The following is a 13,544-nucleotide window of genomic DNA, read 5'->3' as shown; positions in this document are numbered from 1 at the left end:
TAAAGACCATAAGATTTGACCACCACTGAAGTTTATGACACATCCTGGAGGTAGGATCTTTCTGTGCTACGATAGGCCCTCAGACAACGAGCAGGGGGCAAAAACTAACTTACAGTATCTGGATTTTCCTACCATGGGAGGCAGTTTGAGGATCACAAGACCAAAGCAGTCTCTTACAGATTGATGTCAACCCAGGAGGGGATGGGAATGTCTGTCAGTGTGTTGCAGGTGAATTTGGGTCAGATAACTTGAAGAGATTCATTGGTGAGGCAGTAAAAGGTTGCAGATGCGGTACAGTACCAGATCTGTAGACTTGAGCCTGGAGACTTGGACTTGAGTCAGACTAAATTTTAAAAAATGAAGACTTGAGACTTGACTTGGTAAAATCCTGGAACAACCAAAGATAAATAAGACAGCGACAGGCCGTACATGGTCACACAGCATGACATTTTAATTATTATCCCTCTGTATTGAAAGCACAAGGTCTCTGCTTAGTAAAAACACTATTATCAGCTTTGAAAGGAAAATGTTCAAATGCCACAATGATCAGCATTCGGAGACGTGTCACTTGACTTGGACTAGCCCTCAAGGACAATTTGACAAGATGGCCTCATTTACAGCTGGTATTAACATGTGATCTGTGTCTATATTCATTATCTGGATAATGACATCCAATCCACGGGCGTTTGCATTTACACCTGGCAATAAGCATTCTTGTTATTTTGATTCTGCCTGCATGTAATTGGATTTCAACATGAAAATTAGTTAGGCAGAGCAGGTGGACTTGGCGGGTCCCAGAGAAAGCAATGCCATGGATGGGTGTTACTTTTTTGCGAGGGAAGACTTGCTGGCTATTGCTACTACTTGTAGCTTTGGCCAGGTTTGCCCAAGCTAGCAGGAAGAGGAGGAATAAGGTGACCTTTCAACTTACTGGGTGGTTTTTATTCTTAATAATGTGGCCATGCTGTATGGACAGCATTTACACCTGGCTAAGATCTGATCACAATGCGAGCCAGACGATCTGATCACAACATGTCCTGCGAGCATTTACACATGGCATTAACAAGCGTTTTTCCTTATCCAGGTGTAAATGGTGTCGTCTTGAGAGTGGCCCCAAAAGATTTAAAAACAGCTCTGTATATTACTCGTGTGGGACTGACAGATATGGCAGGAATTAACAAAATCTGGATATGATTACCATAAAATCCCTTTATTTCCTTTTGATTCAAAACATTAATCAGTAAAGGCTGTTTTCACAGACGGTTGTTGTTCTTTATTTCTGCCCACCTGCAATGCAGCGTTCAGGGTTACAGTAGCTTTGGCACTATATGGACACCCATACACATAGGCTGAGGCATGGAAGCAAGTGAGCATACTGGACACAAAGACCTCATGTACACACAATGACAATGAGTCCAGACTGCTTTCCCAGCATGAGATCATTACAACAAGTCCCCATTGACCACCAAATGTGATGAAAATTCTGTGCTTTCTTTCTCTCACTTCCTCATCTCATCCACCCATCTGTTCATAATAATTTCTTATTCATCAATCTATCATCTTGCTCTTCTGTCAGTTGAGATTGTGTGTCTGTCTCTTGTCCCTCAGCATCACGGTGGATGTGTATCATGTCCCGGTGGCATTGCACCACACAACACTCACTTGGCTGCAGACCCTCGGGATAGCAAAGCCACTAAGACTCCCATTGAACCTTGGCAAGTGCAGGGCACAGGCTTCATCCAAATTGTTAAATAATCAATGTGTTCCCATGGTAACCGGTGCTTGCACAGTATTGGCCGGCAAGCCCACTTAGTCACCTCCCCCTGCTTCACCTCTTGGGGCTCTCACTGCAGTTTATGCGGCTCTGTGCTCGCACATGCGTGGCCATGGGCTGGATGTGCCTGACTGCCTTCAGTGCTGCCTATCCACATCACACACACACACACACACACACACACACACACACACACACACACACACACACACACACACACACACAGTTAAATGGAGAGAAGCTGTGCTCAAAAATGACATTACGGCAGTGAAGTCAGGAGAAGAGATTTGAATGAAGTGAATCTTGACCATTTGACACACACGTAGATATACTGTATATCATCTAGGTTAAAGGAAAAGGTTTGACATTTTGGGAAATACGCTTATTTGCTTTCTTGCCCAGAGTTAGATGAGAAGATTGATACCACTTTTATATCTGTACGGTAAATATGAAGCTACTGCCAGCAGCCGGCTAACTTAGCTTAGCATAATAACTGGAAGCAGGAGGAAACAGCTAGCTTGGCTCTAACCAAAGGTAATAAAATCCACCTACCAGCACATCTAAAGCTCACTAAGTAACACTTTGTATCTTGTTTGTTTAATCTGTGCAAAAAATGAAGTGTAAAAATAACAATTTACTGCTTTAAGCGAGAGTTTTTTCACCTTTGGACAGAGCCAGGCTAGTTGTTTCCCCCTGTTTCCAGTCTTTATGCTAAGCTAAGACAGCTGGATGCTGGGGGTAGCTTCATATTTACTGTACTGACATGTGAGTGGTATCAATAATCTATCTTTCGGCAAGAAGGCAAACAAGTGTATTTCCCAAAATGTGAAACCTTCTTTTCTTTAATTGTTTTATTAGACTTTCACGGCCTCTCTCGTATGTATGTTTGGCAAAAAAAAAAAACATGCTGCAGTTGGTCATCAAAAACAAAACAGACCCTGACAAGAAAACATCATAATTTAATTTTATGTAGAATTTCAAAAAATGTTAGTATATCCTGCACAATGTGTACACAAGCGGATGCATCTGCATCCCTGCCGATGACAATAATGTCACCCCTTAGAAAAGTTAAACCCTGGCTTTCTTCTTCACCTGTCAGCATTACTTGTTGTGTTTTCAAACCCTCCTCTTCCTCGCAAGTAGAACGGAGGGGAAGAACAAGAGGGTTCAGCATGTGCACAGTGACGGCATGCTGACAGGGCAATAACCCCTTCCTCCTTAGCAAACATTTCCACATCAGTTCCTCTCTCGCCAGTGGTGATATCACAGTGAAATATGACAGTCAGCCCCTCACAGATGATGCACCCAGTCAGTCAAATGATACAGCCAAGGCTGAAGGAAGCGCTTCCTGGGCCTTCAGTCAGAGAACAAGGCGTGCTATGACGTGCTTATGTTATCTAAAAATGTAATGTTCCTCTGTTTTCTGATGCCTCAAGTGATCCTGCGTTTATGTTTTTCTGCAGAATGTGGGATGAGAGACGCAGTCAGTGCTGCTCTGATCCCCTGGCTCTCATTGGCCTCTCGTAGGCCACGCTGCAGTCCAATCAATACCTACTCAATTACCATGCACCCAACATCTTATTCACGCTGTGGCCCCTGTGCCGGAGGGAAGAAGGAAGGAGAGAGGCAAGGTGAGAGAAGAAGTGACAGACGAATGGAGCTGAGAAAGAATGAACACATGACAGCGAGATATGTTTTACTCGCAGATGCCGTTAAAACCCAATGTTGCATTCTTTGTCAGGGACAATGGCGAAATAACTAGATGTAATAAAGAAAATCCCATAGCGGTAAAGGTCATCTGCTCCTTTTCTCCTGCAACAACGCCAGCTGAATGCAGGCATTCATTTCAATAAGGCGGACACAAGGAAATCAATTAGTTCACCCATAAAATGGCCCCGTTAAAGCTCAAAGTTTTCTGATTTGATGGCTATGATTGAGCATTGTGACTGTGTTGCCCCCCTCTCCCAAACCCAACGCACACCACAGACGCACATTCATGAAACCATAATTAATAGCCTGTCACAGCTGTCAGCAGCGCTCCCTCCTCATCTTTATGTAATATTACAAAAGCATGCTCTGGCTTACCTCTCTGTCATGCTGAGCAGCTCCAAATGAGAGCTGGCTAGTTTGACCTTCACAAGTGCAGCCACAGAGGGAAAAGTACTTAGTGTAACGAATATTCATAACAGTGTTGCTCGAGAAGGCCTTCTACAAGTCTGCTGACAAGTGATCAGGTTTGAAAATGACAGTGTCTGTGTCTGTGTGTACTAGTGACTTGATCAAAAGGGTTGCAGACTGATCTATTAATTGATTCCCAAAAAAATACCCGACTACCCAGTTCAGCACTATTCTTTGCTATGAAGTGCTGTACATGTATGTAAGCAACATTGTGAGTGATGTCTCATTGTTATCTCTCTGATTGAGTCATTCCTGCCTTTTGAATGTTGCTGCTAATGAGTGGGTGAAAGAACTGCAGGTGCACCCCCCCCCGGCCACAGTCAACTGCTGCGCTAAAGTTTGCTGTTGCAAAAATATAAACTGTCAATAATCATTATTGTCTTTTAATCCAGATACATTGTTATGTCAATTACTGTACTGCTAATTCACATCAGTCACTGGTCTCACGATCACACAGCCAACACCAGGAGGCTCAATCACAAAGTAACAGCTAAATTACCAATTGTGCTGTGGCACGGCTCCATAATGAAGGAAGCCTGTCATGTGTGAGTGTCATCAGTATGCTTCACATAATCCCGCCCCCACTGCTTCCTCTACATCAGAGGTCACTGCAGCATGTTACCTCACAGCTCTTGACTAGTTGCTACCCCTTGTTGCTAAGCTGAGAGAGCTGCTAAGCTTGTTCCTCTCTGGTGTTTTGGATCCTGCGCTGAGTACCGGTGACAGTGCACAACCGCACACAACTGAGTGCTGCCATTTTGATGCTTTCACCACTGTCACATTGCCTCCTCAGTCAACAAGGGTGTATTATTCAGCTGTCATTTTGGAGAAAAGCTTTATTTATTAGAATTCATCTTAATTTTTTTGGTTTGTTTGTGTATGCTGTGTGACGCTGTGAACATGCTGATGGTGTTGCTTATTTTGACATGACAAGATGAGACATTTCACTATACAAACAGCCACTAACAGGTAAGAAAAGCATTGAGCAATTAATCTATATGCTTTCAGAATATTTACATCTTTATTAGAGACCACTACTATCAGTTCTGGAGATAGCAAGGAGCAACTACGGGAGGCAGTAAGTGGAGGAGTGCATGAGTAGAGTTAGAAATTATAGATGCAATGTAATGTATTTCTTTTTTTTTCATTAAAGGGTTTTTTGGGGGAGTTTTCCCTATCCAAACTGCAGGTCTAAGGGTAGATTGTATACTGTGCAGATTGTAAAGCCCTCTAAGGAATTTGTGTTTTGTGATTTTGGGCAATACAAATAAAATGGACTTGACTTGAATATATCAGTGCCCACCGAGAAACTGCTTTAAAACAGCTGTCATAATTGCATATCACTTTACATCTTAGTCTCTTGAAATTCTATAAAATGTCACATTTATAACCTATAATCACAAAGCAAGCCTTACTGTATTAAAGCAATAGTTTTACATTAAGGGAAATTAGCTTATTTGCTTTAGAGCGTTAGATGAGAGGATTGATATCACAGCCATCAGACAGTTAGCTTAGCATAGCATAGCATAAAGACTCGAAACAGGGGAAAACAGTTAGCCTGGCTCTCTCAAAAGGTAACAAAAATCTGCCTACCAGTACCTCTAAAGCTTACTAATTAAAATATTATACCTTGTTTGTTTAGTCTGTACAAAAACCAAAGTTTCAAAACATCAATTTGATGTTTTTACGAGGGGGTATGTGTGGGTTCCTGGCTGGCAGCAGTTGCCAGGCAACCAGCAGAGACTCCAGGAAGTTACCGCTCCCAGCAAAGAAATAGTACAGCACACAACCTCTTGTAAATTGACTATTTGTCATTTTTACACTTGGTTTTTTGAAAGGATTCAACAAACAAGATATGGCGTTATAATTAATGAGCTTTAAAGGTGCTGGTAGTTGGATTTTGTTAATGGACAGAGCCAGGCTAGCTTTTTCCCACTGTTCCCAGTGTTTGTGCTAAGCTAAGCCAGTGCTGGCTGTATTTACCAGACAGATATGAGAGTGGCATCAATCTTCATCATCTAACTCTCTGCCAAAAAGCGAATGAGTGGATTTCCCAAAATGTTAAACTATTCCGTTAAAATGACATCAAGCTGCCTCCTGCTGCCTCTGTTAGTCTTAACTCTCTCCTTACATCCCAAACCTATTGACTACGGGAACTCTCAGAGAAGTATCTCATTGCTGCTAAAAGGGATCCACATAAAATTAACAATCTGAAACAAGTTACTACCAGAAAACACACAGCATGGTCCACAATGCTCTGCATGTTTTTAGTGAGAGCTTTCTGCTCTGTTTCACTTTGCTCTGATTCACCTTCATTTTCCTCATTCTTTTCCTGAGCACCCCAGAACACAATCTTCTGAGCTGCAATTAGGCCCTTCCAATTTTAGACTTATTCGTTTCTTTTAATTGGGAACATTGGACTGTGATTCTGCTTCGTGAACCCAGTGATGTAACAAACACTTTCCCCCAAGGCCACAGTGATCCTTAAACCCATCTGATGCATATCATTGCAAAAAAAAAAGAGAGGATATTTTTCTCTTATTTCCTTTAAAGGCCCTTTACATCACAAGCCTTCAATCACAAGTGAACTTCAGCAATCTAATTAATAGTAATAATTCTTAATTAACTGTTTCTTTAAACTATATTTTGGACTTGAATAAATGGAAATCCAAATCATGAGACAGCAATAAAACTACTGACAAAACTACACCACTGTAAAAATACTTCAGTGAAAATAACAAGGCTAACTTTGACCCAAAGCCCAATGAAAACCATTCGTCCCACCCTCCCAGAAGGCTCAGCCTGTCTCTACAAACAGCAGCAGAGATCCTCCTGTCATGGTTGAGGTTTCATGCTGTTCTATAAGCTCCACTCGGGAACGCCTACATATTCACATATCTCCATTCACTACCCTTGCCGAGTTTTGGCTCACAATAAGTGTAGGTGTTGAAAGTGATGAAGAATTACAGTAAGTAGGACAACGGGTGAGGCTACAGAAACAAGAGCCGTGCCTCTAGTTTCCCTGTGATAGTTATGAATACATGAGCACATTTATCCATATGCTGATGTATTTAGCGCCAAACAGCAGAGGGAAAAACAGGGCATTGTTTTAAACGTTTGTAGCACTTTGGTGATTGCCAAATCAATCTGCCTCCTGTCGAGGGTCCAGATTTGCCCTTCTTCTCTGCCCACCTCGGGTTGTGTTCAGGCATGACACACGCGTCTCTAAAGAACGCGTCTCTGCCGAGATTAGAGCAGCCACCTTATTGGACTGGAGAGATGACACAAACACTGATCTGAAAACACTCAAACCTTTAAGGCTGGAACACTTTTAACAGAGGTTCCTGTGATGAAACACAGTATACCAGCTGGCTGTCAAAACACAACAAACGTGTTCCGTTGGACAGAATATATGGACTCTAGCCATAAAAAAACAATGTGAATGCACTAAGATAAACAGCAGTTGTCAGTTTCAGAGAGTATCAATATAAAATGCATGAGTGGTTATCCTCCCTGAAACTGAAACATAGCTTACATGATGGTCCGAATAGATAGCTGTAGTGCTGAAGTAATTACTTCATTAATTAGTCGACTGACAGAAACATTTGTTGGTTCCAACTTCTTAAATGTGAGGATTTGCTGCTTGTCTCTGTTTTATCATTGTCATTGTCATTGATATCTTTCAGTTTATTTTCGTTTTTTTTCGGCTGGGCATTTTCACTTTTTTTCACAATTAATTAATAATTGATATATTAATACATAATGGAAATGGTTAGGGCTGCAATTAACAATTATTTTCATCATGGATTATTCTGATGGTTATTTACCTGATTAACTGATTGGTCTATAAAATCTCAGACAATAGTCAAAAACAAATCACAATTTCCTAAAGCACAGCAAGATCATTAGTTGCTGCATTAATTCAACATTTCGCGAGTGTGAGCAGTTCTGTAACCAGACAGAAGCTACAAAATAATTTTTGTAAATTTGTAATGTTGCACTGTCCTTCAGTCTCAAAGCGTCTTTAATTTTCTTTATTAACAAATTTTAATTTTGTGAATAAAACTTGTCTTATTTGATAGCAAAGCAGCTCATTGACAATGAAATCAACAAGCTTATAAGTATTGAGTTGAGAGTAGTTTTAAACAAACAATACCATGAGATTAAAACAGGATTTAAATTTCAAGGAGGATTTGTCTGCACTTTTTACAATCAAAATTGCTTATCACTGAGTCAAATAGTTCCACAGGATCAAAACTGGAAAATGAACATGGACTGACTTTACATTTTATCACATAATCAAACGTAATGGATACTTTGACAAGGTGTATGTCAGTGTTTGTATAAAAATTACTCCAATATGCAAAAAAGAGAAAAAAGATCATTTGATTTCCTGAGGATCACAACTTCTTGGCATCTACTGAAAGACACACCTCACTTGGTTACACTAAACATTATTGCAGTAGGAATGACAGGCCGAGTTTCTTCAACCCCCTAATATCGTTATTTAAACAAAAACACAAATTTCCTTGAATTCTATGTGCATGGACTGATGTTGCATCATTCCTCTCATTCAGATCCCCCCTCCCCCACTCATTCCTGCCTGCTGAGATATTCTAGTGAGCAAATGCAGGGCTTGGATTTGGCTGATTACATAATTGGAAATTTTAATGGTGAATATTAATCCACAATGGCCCATATTGGGATTTATAAGCAGGCTGATCAGGATCTGCAGGCTCTCAGTAAGCAGCGACAGTCTACGGACAATGAAGCTCTGGGCTGGAAGAGCTCTTTATATTACACAAGTGGCATGGCTGACACAGCAGAGCACCACTACAACGTTCAATAACGCTGTTCACCACATACCTACAGCACATTTTCAGAATGCATTTGTAGTTGGTGTTGTCATCTTAAGATACATTTTTCTACATATAAATAGATAAATTCTTCCTTGACTCGTACTCGTGTGTCAGTGCGGCAATCAAATAAAGCTCTTGGAAATCCAGAAGGCTTTGGCCGCCTGCGTATCAATATTGCAGTCAGTGGATAATTAGCTAGCTGAGCAGTAAAGCTACTGTGCAGCTCTGACTGAGCCTGCACCATGGCAACACACAGGGCTGTGTCTGAGCACATGCTCCATTCCCCCCTCCCTCCTTCCCTTTCTCTCATAATTTTCTTTACGCCACACCTCTCATTTCTTCCTCTCTTTCTCCCCCTTCCCATCCCTCCCTCTCTGCTCCTTTCCTCCCCTGACACCCCCCCCATGCATCCCCTCCTCTCTTGCATCATCACAGCCCAAACTGACAACTGAAAAGACACTCACTTGTTCAGAATCGGGGAGGGCTCTGTGTTGCTGCTTTCCTCGACATTCTGAACACAGAACTGAGCATTTTTATGACATATGGCAATCGATATGACACCAATCAGAATGCACCAAATTTGCATTTTTTAGGAAACATAACACTAGCTGGATTACATCTTTTTTTATCAACATAACAACAAAAAGTGTGTATTTAATGCAACTGCATGCTGTTCACTGCCAATGCAAAATGTTCATACTGAACAGCTGCAAAATGTTCACTGTCAACATGCTGTATTCCTTATTGTTTACCATACAATACTCCTGCTAACTAAAGCATGATTAAATATATAGTTTGAGATTATTAGTATAAGATTGATACCACTCTCATGTCCGTGCACTAAGCTAGATGCAGGAGAAGGTCAACTTAGCTTATAGACTGGAAACAGGGGAAAACAGCTAGCCAAACAGGGAAAAAAAAATCAGCCTACCAGCACAAATTAAACAAGCTTAATATATATGAGTGTTAATTAGTGAGCTTTACAGGTAATGGTTGGCAGATTTTTTTTCCTCTGGACAGAGCCAGCTGTTTCCTACTGCTTCCAGTCTTTATGCTAAAATAAGCTAAGATAACTAAATTAAGATAGCTAATCTGCTGGCGGTAGCTTCATATCTAACGTACAGATATGAGAGTGGTATCAAACCTCTCATCAACAAGCAAATATATATATTTCCCAAAATGTCTATTCCTTTAACATTTTTAGAGTTATGTTTAGGCAACCTAAGCACTTGTTTAAGGTTAGGAAAAGATATTTAACCAAAATGACAAGGTTTCCCTACATGTAACCAGCTGTTTCAGTTGCCTAAGCATTACAAGTGGGATGCAGGATGCAAATTCTGGTCTCCGGAGTCAAAGTCATGTGCTTCGTACAACTCAGCGCTCATCCACGACATCCTCCCTATAACCTTTGTGCAATATGAGAACATCAAATATCCTGGACTGGAAAAAATATTGCTAAAAAAAGGAAATTATGTTTCCTCCAAAAGGTATTTGGCAAAGCAGTTAGCACATTAACATATTTTTGCAAAGTTGCTGTATCAATGACAAAGCCTTCAACATAGACTCATCCTCGGTATCAGCTTATAAAGTTCTCGACACTGTACAATGCTGCTAAGCTTGTATTTTCTTCAAAATATCAATGCATTTTTGTCATATGGATAGTTAGGTCACTCAGCAGCTGACATTTATTTATGAGGTTCAAAAGCATTAATCCTTCATCTGTGTGATCATGAAGAAACATTAGGGTCTGACAGTTTTTGTGTGTGTGTACTTTAACAGTTACGGTACTAATCTAGTCGAGCCCATCCAGCCCAGAGCACAGTGTCTTGCAGCTTCATATATGCTGAAGCAGACATGGCAATAGCGTTTCAGAACAATGTGTTCTGACTTATTTCCAGCTGCCATGTAAAGCACATTAAAACACAAATGTCGGCTTTGTTCTTTTCTCACATGTCTCAGCTTGTGGGACTTAAAAGCAACTCTCTTTCATTGTTGAATGGCAACAGTTGACCTTTTAAACCGCTGTTTACGATAACAGAAAATAGTCCTATAATATGTCTAAAAAAGTCATTGTAGCTTATAGCATTTGTGTCAAGATTTTAGTTGTTTTTTTCCCCACTGAACATTTGGGCAATTGTTCTTGCAAATAAAAGTTTCTACAGCAGTGGGAGAGAAGGGAGAGCCGTTTTCCTATTAAGTAATGTAGGTTTGTGCAGTGCAATCTGGAGTATATTCTGTAGAATCAGGTATTGGGAATGCAAACTTCTATTTGAGAGTATTGCTATCAAATTTTGTCAAAATGCCTCATGAGCATCTACGGACACCACAATCTACACATATTAGGGTGTTTTCTGAGGTGACAATAAAACAGGTTTGAATTTACAAAAGAATGCAGTACAGACTCAGCAAATAATTATTATTAGTTCAAAGATGGACAGGTCTAAGAAATTTGCAAATGACATGATATTGTATTCTTAAGAAAGACTGATATGATAGCTTGTGTCATACTGTACTTAATGGATGTGGTTTGTTATTAAGTGTGAATTTTTATTTTTTTTGCTGAAACTTTTCTAAAAAAATCCGTCTGGCCTAGTAATCAACTAGGAGCTTTCCATTTTTTCCCTCAAAACTGGTTATTCACTTCATACATTAAAAGAATCTCAGAATAGAGATGCAATTTCAAATCTTACTTAGATTTCTAATTAGACATTTACCATAAAACATGTTAAACATCCACCATAAACATACATGTCTTGCTCTCAGGTATTGTTTATCATAATCTTGTTGGTTTGAGGATTACTTTATAGTATCAGCCTTCATATAGTAAGGTATTACTGGTTCTTGTAGTTGAGCATTCCATAGTCACACTGCCAAACATAAACTTAATTATGCAAAACTTCTTTGACAGCAAGCTAAAACAATCACAAAAGCCAACACATAAAGCTGATACACCAAAACATAAAGATAATAACATGAAGTGTGGCTGCCAAGTGAAAGGTTGGACCACTGCCCGCTAACCATGTGCTATACCCTGAAACTAAGAAAACAGAAAACCCAGCTTGTAAAAAATTTACAATAAACGTTTTCTCCAACAAGAAATTAGAGTCTAAAAAGCTAATACCATGTCACCTCCATTTGCCTATGTGCTGTTGGTGATTTTGAGAATTACTGGTTCATTACGAGGCTGTGTGTTTATTTGATTGACAGGTGGCTAGGCCTATCACACTCAGCCGTGGTGGCTGCTGCTTTCCATACCACTGGCAAGATGGCAACAAACCATAAACCCAACTTCAGCCATTAAAACATCCATCCAGAAAGCTATAGGTGATTTCACGCACACCATGTCCATATTGCTCTGAAGTTCATGCTACATAAGACCATTTACAACTGTAATCTACACAAGTAAAGGCACTAAATGACGTGAGGAAGAATTTGGATTTGGCTTTGGATTTGGTATTGGAAAAGGTTGTGTTACATTGTGAAGAAATATTAACAAAAATGCACAGACACACAGAGGGAAACAAAGAGTAATAAATCCATAAAAGCAATTTCAAGGCAGAGATGTACTCAACAATGTAATAAGATGTATGATATTAAGCTGGGATTGCTTGTATTGTTTATATCCGTAACAGGGTGAGGCCATGCTCTATCTTTATCTCTCTCTCCGTCTCTGAGATTGAGATGTGTGCTTCTGTTTTTCCAAACTCAGTGGGTAGATGGAGTCGATTTTCACTAATAGAAAATAATGACTGATAATAAACAGAGGAAATATGTTTTAGTGTTGTCGTCTGTGGTTCTGTGCACATACAACAGACATATGTCTGGAAAATGTTAGCTGTACTCTCATCTTGTCTGCTCAGTGGGGGTAAAACAGGAAGTCCATGCGAGCCAAACATATGCTGTCACAATATATATGTCTATACTGTTCATATACCAAGTAGCTGCAAATATAAAATGCCCCTTATAGGTCCTAGTGGAGGAGGAAAATGTATTTTCTTAACGTAAAAGAAAATAGTACAGTTTTGTAGAAACAGATATCAGCTGATTGTTTCTTCAAGTATTGCTATATGCGCTAATACAGGGCTGCAATCACAGTGCAATGAGGCAAGAATCAAATACAAGCAGTCTGTTAACAGTCTGCGTTTGCCCAAATGTTGTCAAGCCGTGCGCCGGAACCAAGGAGGAATAATAACAACAATGGCGACCGCTGTAGACAAGATAGACGCTGCTATCAAGACTATTCTAAATCGATTAAAATAGATTCTCAATATCACCCGTTCGTAGTTTGTTTCTACTTCGCTCTGCTCCAAACCAGTATGTTGGCATGGCCACGCCTCAGTGTCAACTTAAAATGATGTTAGATTCAGGTGGATATGTTGGTCTCTAGTGATTGGTTTGGGAAAAGTGAATCCCCTCCCCCACGGAAATCAGTTAGAGTGGAGGCAATGTCAGACTGAAGATGGAAATGGAGTGTAACGAGGCAAGGATTTTTTCACAACCTGGTTCTTATTTCTTTTAGTTGTGGCCATCTTTCCTATTGGTTAAGATAACATATTACTTACAAATATATTGAGATATGGGTCATTTTGGTTGTGTGGCTCTTTCTTTTCACTGAATATAAAAACTACATTAGATCATTTGGATAAAAGAGATTTTTTGTGGGATTGCTCATGCTTGTTTTACACTGCAAACTCCACTGTAAAGATACTGTATGTCAAGCAAAATCCCCACAA

The 13,544-nt window shown here is 40.0% G+C and overlaps 1 protein-coding gene and 1 long non-coding RNA gene across 8 annotated transcripts in view; one reads left to right on the top strand and one right to left on the bottom strand.

Annotated features, from left to right (window-relative positions):
* The window catches only part of dlg3 (discs, large homolog 3 (Drosophila)), an 80,423-nt gene that overhangs the window by 34,448 nt on the left and 32,431 nt on the right, over positions 1 to 13,544 (bottom strand). The window lies entirely within an intron of this gene.
* Positions 4,149 to 12,585, top strand: LOC122880426. The gene is made up of 2 exons (XR_006378930.1): positions 4,149 to 4,921; positions 12,019 to 12,585. It is a non-coding gene; the product is annotated as an uncharacterized LOC122880426 (long non-coding RNA).

The sequence above is a fragment of the Siniperca chuatsi genome, linkage group LG8 (genome assembly GCF_020085105.1).
Source record: "Siniperca chuatsi isolate FFG_IHB_CAS linkage group LG8, ASM2008510v1, whole genome shotgun sequence".
Taxonomy (NCBI): Eukaryota; Metazoa; Chordata; class Actinopteri; order Centrarchiformes; family Sinipercidae; genus Siniperca; species Siniperca chuatsi.
Note: the sequence above shows the minus strand (reverse complement) of the source record. Positions and strands in the feature narration are given on the sequence as shown.